At 42.0% G+C, this 12,066-nt stretch overlaps 1 long non-coding RNA gene across 1 annotated transcript in view; it reads right to left on the bottom strand.

Moving 5' to 3' along the window:
- The window catches only part of LOC105525343, a 57,989-nt gene extending 48,284 nt beyond the window's left edge, over window positions 1-9,705 (bottom strand). Inside the window, exons 1-2 of the long non-coding RNA XR_001003900.1 lie at window positions 9,600-9,705; window positions 1,031-1,166 (exon numbers count right to left, since the gene is read on the bottom strand). This is a non-coding gene — a long non-coding RNA (uncharacterized LOC105525343). The remainder of the gene's footprint in view (window positions 1-1,030; window positions 1,167-9,599) is intronic.
- Between the last annotated feature and the right edge of the window lie 2,361 nt (window positions 9,706-12,066).

Raw genomic sequence — 12,066 nt, 5'->3', positions numbered from 1 at the left:
TACTTTATTCCTGCCCAGTACATAAAGCATGCAAAATTGGGGCTGCTTTTTCTCAAAGGTCTAGCTTCCACACTCTTCTTCTGGCTCTACTATTCATACATGCCATCCCTACACGCCAGAAATCCTACTTTTTAGCCATGCCAAATACAAAAACTCAAAGTAAAGGGGTATTTTGCAAATATCCAAACCATGGCATAAGGGAATAGTTAGCTGGTCATTTCCCACAAGGTGGTATTTTCTTTGTAAATTATCCTCTATCCTTAGTTTGCTCCTTCCTGGTTTAGAAACCTTAATTTATCATCATCAAAATAGAAAGGTTGTATCTTCTGTGACAGCCTCACATTAACCAAGCAAGCAAGACTGATTTATAAACTAGATGCCAGTCCATGGCTGACCCACCCACCTTTTATGTGCCAATTCTGCCTCTGGATACATTAATGCAGTCAATTAATGAATTCACTCAAGTTCAAGCTAGGATTGGCAAAGTGGAAGCCATTCTGATCTGTGAATGTGCTCTTGACTGTCTGCTGCTCCTGACCTGTGCCGATTTCATGAGACAGTACTAGAGTCATGCACCACACATAACGCGTTCTGGCCAATAATGCATCACATATAATCTTATGGGGCAGTTGTCCATAGTACTGCACCTTTACTGTACCTTTTCTACGTTTAGATACACAAATACTTTCCATCGTGTTACAATTGCTGACAGTATTCAGTACAGTAACATGCTGAACAGGTTTACAGCCCAGGAGCAGCAGGCTATGCTACACAGCCTAGGTATACACTAGGCCATACCATTTAAGTTTATGTAAGTGCACGCCACGATAAAATCAAAGAGGCGTTTCTCAGAAGGTATCCCTGTCATTAAGTGATGCATGACTGTAATTCTACTGCTAGACTTTTGGACGGGGAAAGAAACACCTTGCTGTGGTCTTCAAGCACCAAATTAATTGCTATACTCTAAATGGTTTATTCTGTATTTTTACACTTATTTTTTTTTCTACTGGAAGGCACTTTCCATACTTACCTATTTGACATATATTTACTTGTATCTTCGCTGCCAGTCCAAAGGTTACTCCTCTCATACGTGTTTCTTGAATCCCATAGGCAGCTCCTGGGAACATCCGTTACACTTTGCTCGGGTTCCCATGTGAGAACTTGTTCTGTGAAAGATGTCACAGTTCATTGAGTTCTAAAGCAGTAGAAATAAACAAGGCACCATCCCTGATCTCAAAGAACCAACAGATTAGTGGAGGAGACAGAAATTTAGATTTATGATTTTACCTAGCTTTGGTCTCTGGAAACCATTGAATAAGAAAACCTCTATTTTATGTCCAATTATACTTAAAGTCAGAGTATGCAGTTGCAAGACAAATAAACTGAGTGTGGCTGAGTTAGACATAAAGAGATTGTATTAAAATGTTGCAGATTACTTTGCAAAAGCACTGAGAGGGGTTGAGCAGCAGATTTACAGGTGGTTCACTGGGAACAATGCCCCTAAATCAGGCCACAGAACTGGTCTGCTGAAGACAGCCCCGTGGCCCAGCAGCAGGCTGCATCTTGCACCTCAATGCCACTTACCTGGTTCCTATATGGTGGCACCAGCACCACTTCCCAAGTAAGCAACTGGGCTACAACCACCACAGCCACACCATGGCCACACCACAGAATCTCTGTCGTCTCTGCCCCACTGAGGACTTACAGCCCATGGCATATTTGTCTGATGGTGAGTGCCATGTCTGTTCCCAAGGTGCATGGGAGGTTGTCAAAGTCAACTACCTGGCATTTGAAATTTCCGTGATGGGAGGTGGCTTCTGTGTCCCATCAAGGCTCCCAGGGCCCCCCAAAAGTAGCAAAGGTCTTGAAACAGAGAAGATATGCTCAGGTGCTGGCAGTCAAAAATGTGAGATGGATTCATTACATTAAATGCCTTGTTGAGAAAGCAGGAAGTTTGGAGGAAGCTCTTAGCAATAGCCTAGGCCAATGTCTACCTGATGGCAAGAGCTCCATAATCCCTTAGATTGGGGGAAAAAAAGTGAACAGGGAGAATGCAGAGGCTCTATCTTTCTCCTTTTCTTTAAAAGGAACTTAACTAGAAATGCACGTAGAAGTAAGTAAACGTTATTGATGAACCTTTAGAAAGTATTTATTATAAGAACCTTTCTGAAACACTTTGAAAGTACTTTATCCAACTACTTGGCCTTACAGATTAAACTGGTTCCTTGAAAGTCTAGGGTCATACCTCCAAGGATGCATGGCTGGTTAGGGGTCAAACCCAAATTAGAACCTAAATCTCCAGCTTTCTATCCAGTTATCTTTCTACTAATTAGTTTTTTAAAAAATGTACACTCTCTAAATTACCTCTGAAAGATTCTTGGCACAATATAGATTCCTAGGCAGGTTGGACTATGGCTGGTCAAAATGGCATCAAGTCTGTTCCATAATAGCTACATTTAACTGCCAGACTCTAAAATAGGTAATTAACTATTTCCCAGGAAATTTCTAAGATCCTCCAGGACATTGTTTTTATAAAACAAAAGGTAAGAGTTTAGGTTAATTTCACTTCCCATACATGTAAGTTTAGAACTTGAACAATTTTGCTTTGCTCTGGCCTAACAGAGGTCTGCACACTCTGGTTGGTTGATTAGTACATTTGAGGGGTTCATTCTGGTTGAGGGTGAGATATAAAAAGCATGTGTGGGACAGTTTTCTAGCAACTAATACTATACGCAGACTGTTCGGGTGATAGAATGTTGCATCTGAAGATAGTGTTAGATGTTCAGCTTTCAATCTCTCCTTATGAGCTCTTTAAAATCCAAGCTGTTAAACAGCAGCTGAAGCTTTATGTTCGGCCACTGCAGCCAAGACCACACAGAACTGGGACGGGCATATGTGCAATCCTGGGGAGGGCTGCTGTGGGCAGGAGCCGGGCTCTGCCACATCGGTCACACTCCAAGTCTGTAACTTCTGCTTGTTTTACAGGACCCTGAGCATCAAAAGGAGCTACCTCTGTGTAATTCAGAATGGCAGAGCCTCATGGGAGGGGATTGGAGAGAAAGAAACAAATGGTTCCCAATGACTAAGGACTAAGAGCCAAAATGAGGAAAAGGCTTTCCTCAACTCTGCAGAAGGACAGAAAGTTTCAGCGGGGAAGCAAACTTCTCCAAGCTTTGGAAGTCATCCCATGATACTGTGGATGTTCCGTGGGAAATTCCCTTGGAACTGTTTCAAAACCAAATTTCCCACTGTCCCTCTAAACCAATTCTTTCTCCAGGATACTTCCTCAGTGGCTGGTGCCTCCTCCCATCCAGCCTTCTTTGCTAGTGTAGGGTGAACATTAAAAGTCATGCTATTCAGACTGATAGAAACACTGACTATAGCTATTTCTAATTCCTAGAGAATTGACATTTCTTGGAGTCTATAATTCTTTTGCTTAGCAAAATACCTTACTGTCCTATTTTCTAAGTTGAAATCCCCAAGACTTACACTGGAAAAGAAGAGATGAATTACTCAACAATACAAAAAGAGAGGATGCCAAGTAGTCTTGGTACCCAAAGAGGGAGTACAATGCCTGGAAAAGGAAAACCGGAGAAGACAGGAACAGATAATGAGTCATGAAGCACATTTTTGTAGATAGTAGTGAAGCCAGAGGTACAAATTATCATGACTAACTATCAGAAAGAGTTGTGCTAATAGCCCTGTGGCATTCTAAGACAAAGCAGGGTCTCTTGGGGACAGACACGAGGCTGGAGCCAAGACAGCACCTGCACAAGGAGGGCAAATCTCCCAATTCGAAAGGGGCAGGTAGGTAAAAGCTCATCAGAGACTTTACTTGCCTCTGTGAATGAAGCAGACACAGTCATTCTAGGTGGATGGATCTGATTGGAGGGACTGAGAGGACCACAGGGTGGGGCACAAGACTTCTGAGTGGCATCTGTTATTACAGTCATGAGCAGCATCTGACTCTGATTGGCACATCCACATCCTGCTGTCAGAGTTTCTAAACGAGGGAATATCCACTGGACTTCCTTTGCCTCATCCTGTTTGCTGTGGAGTCCAATCTCCATCCAGATGGCACTGGCATGTGCAGAGTTGTACATTTTTCTTGGGAAGAGTGATAGTTATTGAATCCTTCTCAGAAAAGCTCCATGGGTAGAGAGCATAGGTACAAAAATGGAATGCTAGTCAAAGAAGTATGTAAAATGTTCAAAGAAAATTTCTAGGCTCTGGACTGTGTTATTTCCTAGAGCTGTTGTCTAATTTTCAAAAGGTTCAAAAACACAACTCTCACACAAATATGAACATAATGTCCAAGTTCTATTCAGTTCATTAATTAGTGAGGAAGCCGCTAAGATGTTAATACGGATTCAAAGGAGAATTTGAGGAGCTGGATATTTATGGACAGTTTAATATGAGAATATTAGGAAAAGATTGCTTAGGTGAGAGACACAATTGATTGATATTTTACGAGGTCATAAGCCATATTTGGGAGGAGGTTTCCCCCAGTGGATGGTAATTATTTGCATCTCTACCAGATGAAAATCTATAAGTTAACTTTGCCCCTAACAAAGCTGTCAAATAGCTCGGTCAACAAAAGTCAATCAAAGATGCAAAACCAGCTCTGCACTGAGAAAATACTTACTAATCTTCTTTGCCTATTTCCTAACTTCAGATAACTTTTCTGATATTAGAAAGCTCTCAGACAGCTCCTCTTAGGATTCTCAGGCAGAACTATATTAGCATGAACTACAAAAGACAGTTCACAGATCCTATTAATTTCTCAATATACCTTAAAATAAGGGTAAGATGAGGGAATAAATGTCTCAGTGAGTGAGGCTCCAAGAAGAGCCTAGACAACATTTGGCCAAATTAAAAGAACAGACTGCTCAGTGGCATGTGTGTGAAAGGATATTTCTTCCCCTTCTGTCGCATATGGAAAGACTTCTTGGAGTACAAACTCCCATAGGAATGCACTCTTTTGCTAGTTCTCTAGTGGATGAAGAGTAAAGCTGATATTTTTTCCATATAAGATGAGTACGCTAAGCTACACATCTAGAGGAAATTGCCCTATTCATATATTTTTGTTTTCTTTTTCTGAGCTTGCCCAAAGGAATTTGGCAGTCTGTCATCAAAAAGGAAGAAAGTATTGGGTTCTAAAATGCTAGCTTCTGTTTCTTTTTGTATATTTTTAAATAACATTGTTTTACTATCTTACCCTTCAGAGGAGAGTGTTTTCTCAAACACAGGTGATATGGGTTGGCTGAGTGTCCTCACCCAAATCTCATGTTGAACTGTAATCCCCATGTGTTAGGGGAGGAACCTGATGGAAGGAGATTGAATATTGGGGGGCAGATTTCCCCCTTGCTGTTCTCGTGATAGTGAGTGAGTTCTCACAAGATGGTTTAAAAGTGTGGCACATCCCCCCCTTGCTTTCTCTGTCTCCTGCCACCATATAAGACGCCTCTTGCTTTCCTTTCACCTTCCGCCACAATTGTAAGTTTCCTGAGGCCTCCCCAGCCATGCGGAACTGTGAGTCCATTAAACCTCTTTCCTCTATAAATTACCCAGTCTCAGGTAGTTCTTTCCAGCAGTGTGAAAACAGACTCATACATCAGGTATCAGCATAATCTTTTATTTCAGGAGACTATTTTAGCAGTTTCATTTGTAGCTAGTCCTCCTGGCACTGAAATCTTAAGTAGACCAATATAACGGCCATGCATGAAGAACTCTTTTGTATGACAATGAGTGACCAACTGGGTGCTGAAGGGACACCTGCACCTTCCCCGCCTGGGGGAAGTTCGTCAGTCCACAGCTCTGGTGACCTAGCAGAATCTATGCTCTGCTCAGGTTAGGCCAAGATCATCCAGACCTGAGTCCCACTTCCATGAGTAACAAAGCCAGCCTCAGTGACCAAATCCACCCAGGGAGCTCTAAGAGTTCTCAAAGCTTGTTTGCTTGCTGGATGAGCAGTAAACAGGTGTTACAGCAGCTTCCTATGAGCTGTCAGTGCCCCCATCCTGGACTCGACCAACTTTGTGATCTGATCCGGCTCACCAAACAATCTGAAACTTTTATACTTCATTCCCTTTCCTGCTCTAGGAATGAGAATCACTGAATACATCAGCCAAATATCTGTATAGCCAGACTTTTCAGTATAACAAGGTTTCCAAGTCCCAGTCACATTTAGATCAAGGCGCATAACGCAACAGATTTCTAGGTCTAACTCAAGAATTTTGATGATCTATTACAGTTTGTCATAATGAGATTTAGCCTTTACTATAATTTAGGGCAAGAAACACTGAATTGGAATCTTAAGTCCAAAATTGTTGTGTAGAGGAAGCTCTCTCCAATCACTTTATAGAATGCATTGATTGCTGGAAATATCATCTTACTCATTCCATGTGTTTCTAGATTTCAGTTTTCTAAGTGCCATAAGCCTACCTAATTTTACCATGGGGCATCTGTAGATGTATTTCTACCAAGGAATAAAAACTTCCATAAATCTATCCTGTGAGCTGTAGATGCCATTATAGCTTGAGGGGTTTTTTCCGCTTTTCCTAAGCAAGTTAATAATATTTAAATGGTTTAAATGACCATTTTCCTGTTTCCAAGCAGAAAATCAGAACTTATTTGTGTATTATGGTAAAATACAGGCAAATAATGCCTTAGCCTGGCATCTCTAAATCCTCCACTTAAATGAAAACTGATACCTTCAAGGTCATAAAACCTCTGCCTCGAGAGAAACAAACCAAGAAGCCCTAATGATGCCCATTCAGAAGGCAGGACCTTGGTCAGGGCATGAAGACTCGAAAAATCCAATCAATACGGCCGCCAGAGTAATACAGAAAGTGGGCCGAAGAGAAGTGCCGGCCTGAATTCCTTTGTCGGGGATTATACGAGCAGTTTTGTGACCATTTTAAACATTTCTCACATACTTTTGGCTTTGTGGAAACACATCCCCTCTCTTTATATTCACATCTGTTTCCCATGTTAGAATATAAACATATTTAAAAAGTATATAGACATCCTTTTCTATACTTCCATGTATTTAAGATTTGAATGCATTCAGTTGCAGGCACCAACTGTATTTTAGAAAGGCACTGTTGATTCTTTTTTGGTGAAAAGTATGCACATTAGTGTTTCCTAAGAAGAATGTGCAAGAAGGAATGTATGAAATGAGCCTTTCTCTTGCCATGTGGGGCTCAGAGTAATAGTAAACATGTTGTCACTTTTAGTCAAAAAACAAAAACATATGAGAGATGATGGTGAAGGGATGACTTCAGAATGTGTTATCTGAGGTTTCTATTTTATCCCCCACTCCTATACACACGTGCATGGGCGTGTGTGTGTGTGTGTGTGTACGTGCGTGCGCGTGCACACACACACACACACACACACACTTGAGTTGCATGTGCAAAGCTGCAGAGAAAAGTTTGGGAGATTGGGATGGTGGGTCTTTGGAATCCAGGAAATGAGGGCTGGGGATTCTGGAAGTCTGTGGGATCCATGTGAGCCTTTCCTGAGAGTCGGGAAGGAATGTGATCTTGCTTGACGGAGTCAGACATAGGGGTCCCTGTTGGACACCGGCTTTGGCTGCAGACTGTCCACAAGTGATGCTGAAAGAAGGCTGGGATGTCTGTAGGACATGCTTAGACTAGTTGACCTGAGAAGTGTTTTGGTATAATTAAGGAAAAAGACCATGGCACAAAGAGAAAGAAGGTGTTTTTTCATGAAATGTTAGCAAAGCTGAGAATGGCTGGAGAGGGACAGGGCAGTGTGGAGAGGCCAGCAGGGTACCATGGAGGCTGTGAAAGGGAGCTTAGCTGAGGAGCTCCTGGATGCTGTGTAAACCCCAAGTCCTGTCAAGATACACATCACCAAGTCAGTGACTGCTGTGGAATGCAGCTTGTGCCTCCACCACTTCAGAGCCAGCTTCTGGGGAGAAGGTGACCCTGGGCCTCTGCTCTTGGTATTCTCTCCTGTCCTTTCCTTCCTTGATTCCCATGCAAGCCTGCTCAGTCCTTTGTCTCTGGGGCGATCACGTGAGTACACAGTTGTTGCCCAAACTGGGACCTTCTGGTGACAGCAAGGGACGCATGATGAACTATGACATGAAGCTGCAGCAGGAACTGGACCCTCTCAGGCAAATATGCAGCCACTGATTTTTGCTCCAACGTGAGTTGACTACTGCATTTTAATCTTCCACTGGAATTTTTCTTTCATAGATTTTCTTCATATTACTGCAATTTTAGGAATTAGAGAAAAGATGACAAGATATATTTGGTAACACAGAAATTCCCTCTACTCCTTAGAAGACAAAAGAATAATTTCCCTGGCTCTATCATTTATTTATTATATGATTTGTGGAAATTCCTATAAACTTTCTGTAGCTCTATTTCTTCATTTGCATAAGGCAGTAATAATACTGAATGATACTAACAAGAAAAGTTGTGAATATTTCATGAGAAAATTCATGATGAAGGGGCTTTGCCAAATGTAAAATAGCTCCTAAATAGTGATTGTTTTAATCATCATAACTGTCATCATTATTATCAGCTTCTACTCTAACGAAAGCTAAGGGACACTCTGAAACTACACGCTGAATTATTGATCTCTGTTCATATTCATTTTTAATGTCATCAAATTGTTGATAATATAACATTTAACCCTTCTAAACTTCACTTGAACAAAGGGTAACAGGGAGGTGTGAGTTCAGAAGAGAGTGGGCACTCAACATAGACTGACATATGATGAAATCCGCATTCCAATATTTATGAGGCATGAACATTTTCCAAAGAGTGACATGGGAAAATTTGTTTTCTTGATTTTCTATGTTCAGCACTCCAAAATCTAACATGGCAACAGGGTAAGTGTGGGGGCATCACTGAACGAACATGCATGAAAATGCATTTACAATCTCAAATCTCAAAATACGACATGATGAAGTTGCAAATGGGCAATTTATTCTCAATTACAGAAAGCGTTGGAGAGATTTTCTTTTGTGCTTTTCGAATAGTGGAGTGGAGGAGAGGTCCTGGGAACAAACGCTGCAGGAGGAGGTCTGTGCTGGGAATCTACGTCAGCCCACACTTTCCGACCAGGGGAAGTGATCTCAGACTTCTGGGTGTGACGAGGAAACTGGCTGAGCTAGATTCCCTCTAATATTCTTTCTAACACTCTAGCATCTTGTGATTATTCGAGAAAGGAAACACGATTAAAAGTAGAACAAAACACAGCTTAAAACCCCATTTACCATCGCGTTCTCGAGTGACTGAGGAGGGAAGGAGAGCCTCTCCATTGTACGCTCCTCTTTCATGTCTTAATGATGATAATGTGACGATGATTATGTTGATAAAACATGCTGAGAAAACCTTTTTGTGTATAGAATAAAATGTTTTCTATGGCATTTTTCTTTCCCAGTGAGAATTGATTTGAATCATGATGCCTTACACACAATTTCCTTATCGGTAAAATAGTCGTAAGAATGAGATGAGAGATTTGGAGTCAAATAGAACTTGTTTCTATCTGCCAGACAGAGCTCTGCCAAATTCTAGGAAGTATCCTTATTTTCTCCATATGTAAAATGAGATGAATACCTTATCGTGGAACGCAACGTGTGGTATCATGTGCAGAGCACTTACCTGGATGCCTGGAACATGGTGAGGCTCCAGGCCACGCATGCTTCCTTCATTCAGACTGGCACTCACTGCTGCACACTGGCCCTTTTTGAGCACCCGGGGGCAATGACAAAATGAGCAGTCATTGCTTTTGCTGTTAGAAATCTTAAAGGCCAGTGTAAGGATATTAATTAAATAATGGCACTAAGAAAAATACAACTGACAACTTTCATAAATGCTCTTATCAAAGGAAAAAAGAAAAAAATGGAGGTCCATAAAAGAACAGACGACAAAGAGCTAATTTGGTCTGGGGATTTACAAAGTCTCCTCTGATAAAATTGTATTTGATATAAAATCTGAAATAGAAGAACGAATAAAGTTGATGTGGAGAAAGAACAGGAATAGCTCTGCATGTAAGCAGAATAGGAGGTGCAAAGACGTGGGGCAGGAGGTGACCTTGGTTTGGATGACTGGGCACAGTGAGCGAAGGGTAAGTAGCCAGTGATGAGGCTGCGTATGCCCGAATCACAACCATGGGTACGGTTCAAGTATGTTCCTGCTGTGTTAAAGAAAGCAGGGAATGAGCTAGCTCAGGGATTGGTAAGGTTTTTCTGCACATGGCCATGTAATACATATTTTAGGTTTTGCAGACAATGGTCTCGGTCACAACTATTCAACGCTGCCATTGTAGCATGAAGGAACCGCAGACAATACATCAACAGGTGGGTGGGGCAGTGTTCCAAAAAGCTGAACCTTGATTTTCTGATAATTTTCACATGTCAAGAATGACTGTTCTTCTCTTGACTTTTTCCAACCATTTGAAAATATAAAAATTATTCTTAGCTCACAGTCTATAGTTGGCTAAACTGAGCTAACGAATTGTTGGATTTTTTCCCTAGGCATTTTATGTTATGCCCAAGACATGCCAAGGACATAGGTAGGAGTGGTAGGGGTGAGTACATACCAGTGCCAGCCTCCACTGTGCCCACAATCTAGCTCTGATCTAGCCAAAAACTCCGAAAGAATTAACAACTGGCTAATTGAATGAAAAAGTGAATCAGATATGAACTGAATGAATGAATGAAGTGAGTGGTTATAGGAAAGAAAGTCTGATGAGCTGGATCCAGCTTACCCATCTTCCTGCACTTTCATTTGCAGGACAGTTCTTACAAGCAAAGACTCACTTTGCATGGATAATTAGAAACATTTTGTGAGTTAAAAGAGAAGAGAGGCTGGCCTGAATGTTACTATGGAGCATGGGCACATTAAAAAGTATCCAAGAAAAAAAAAGTCTGCTGCTCTGTGCTGGGAGAGGCATCTTCCAATTCCCCCAAAACTGAGTTCAGCCAAGTTGGCATATGCAAAAGCTTCACCATTTTATCTTTCAAAGAAGAAACAGTCAGGGGAAAAACAAGAAGCCTAGGGGTTAAAGAAAAACAGAAAGAAAACACACAATTGCTCTTAGTCTGTCATTTCCCCCACAGAGTAGTAAATAAGAGCTTTGATACATAAAAGCAGTTATCAAACAGTAACAAATTAGTTCTTCACCATCTGTGATCCACAAGAGGGGGTGACAGTTTTAGTGCAAGATTTTAAAATATGAAATCAACTATTTATGAACTGGGTTCAGAGTCTCCCTGTCTACCCGGCCTCTTCAAGCACAGCCACAAGAAAGCACTGAGGTTTTCAGCCAACAAAAGCCATCCGTGGTGGCTCCTCTCTTTAAAATGGGCTAATTACCGCCTGACATTTGTAAACAAGATGTTTCCTCCCCTACTGTAGCTTGCCATACTCATATGCTTTCACTTCCTTTAGAGGAACCAGCTTCACACAAAAGGCTGGTTGTCAAAAGACCCTCAAGGCACAGGAAGTGCAGCTCCCTTGCTACCTTGATCTGGGTTCTGGCCAGATGCTCCTTGATCAGCCTGGATACTGTGATGCCCCAAGTCTTGCCCTTGGGCTCCTCAGTGATGCTACTGGAGCCTACCACCTTCCTGTCAATCAAGCCAGTCATCCTCAGTTCTCCAGGATTATCTGTGTTGCTTGGCTGTGGCTGACTCCAGGCAGGGCCCAGGCAGGCTTGACCAAGCAGTGGGTCTCCCAGGTGGCAGGGAGCACCTCGTCCCCCTCTTTCTCCCCTATCCTACCTGAATCTTCGCTGGAGAAATAAGAAGGTGCCAGACCCTGATCCTCGGCCAGGGTTGGACCCGCAGTGCTGCCTTCATCTTACCTCATGCTGTTATGTGAGACTTCTGAGAAGGATAGCATGTCCTCAAAGGAGCTCCTGATTCCTACTTTGGGGTCTGGGCACAGAGTCTATAAATGAAAGTATATGGTTTTCCAGAAACCGAGGGGGAGAAAACACCACCGGATGTTCGATCTAATGCCTCTTCTGTAAGACATTTCCTCCCTCCATGAGTTATTGTAGATTTCCAGTACAGTTTCT

The sequence above is a fragment of the Colobus angolensis genome, unplaced genomic scaffold (assembly GCF_000951035.1).
Source record: "Colobus angolensis palliatus isolate OR3802 unplaced genomic scaffold, Cang.pa_1.0 Scaffold53, whole genome shotgun sequence".
NCBI lineage: Eukaryota > Metazoa > Chordata > Mammalia > Primates > Cercopithecidae > Colobus > Colobus angolensis.
The sequence above is the reverse complement of the archived record's forward strand: the minus strand, read 5'-3'. Positions and strand labels throughout refer to the sequence as shown.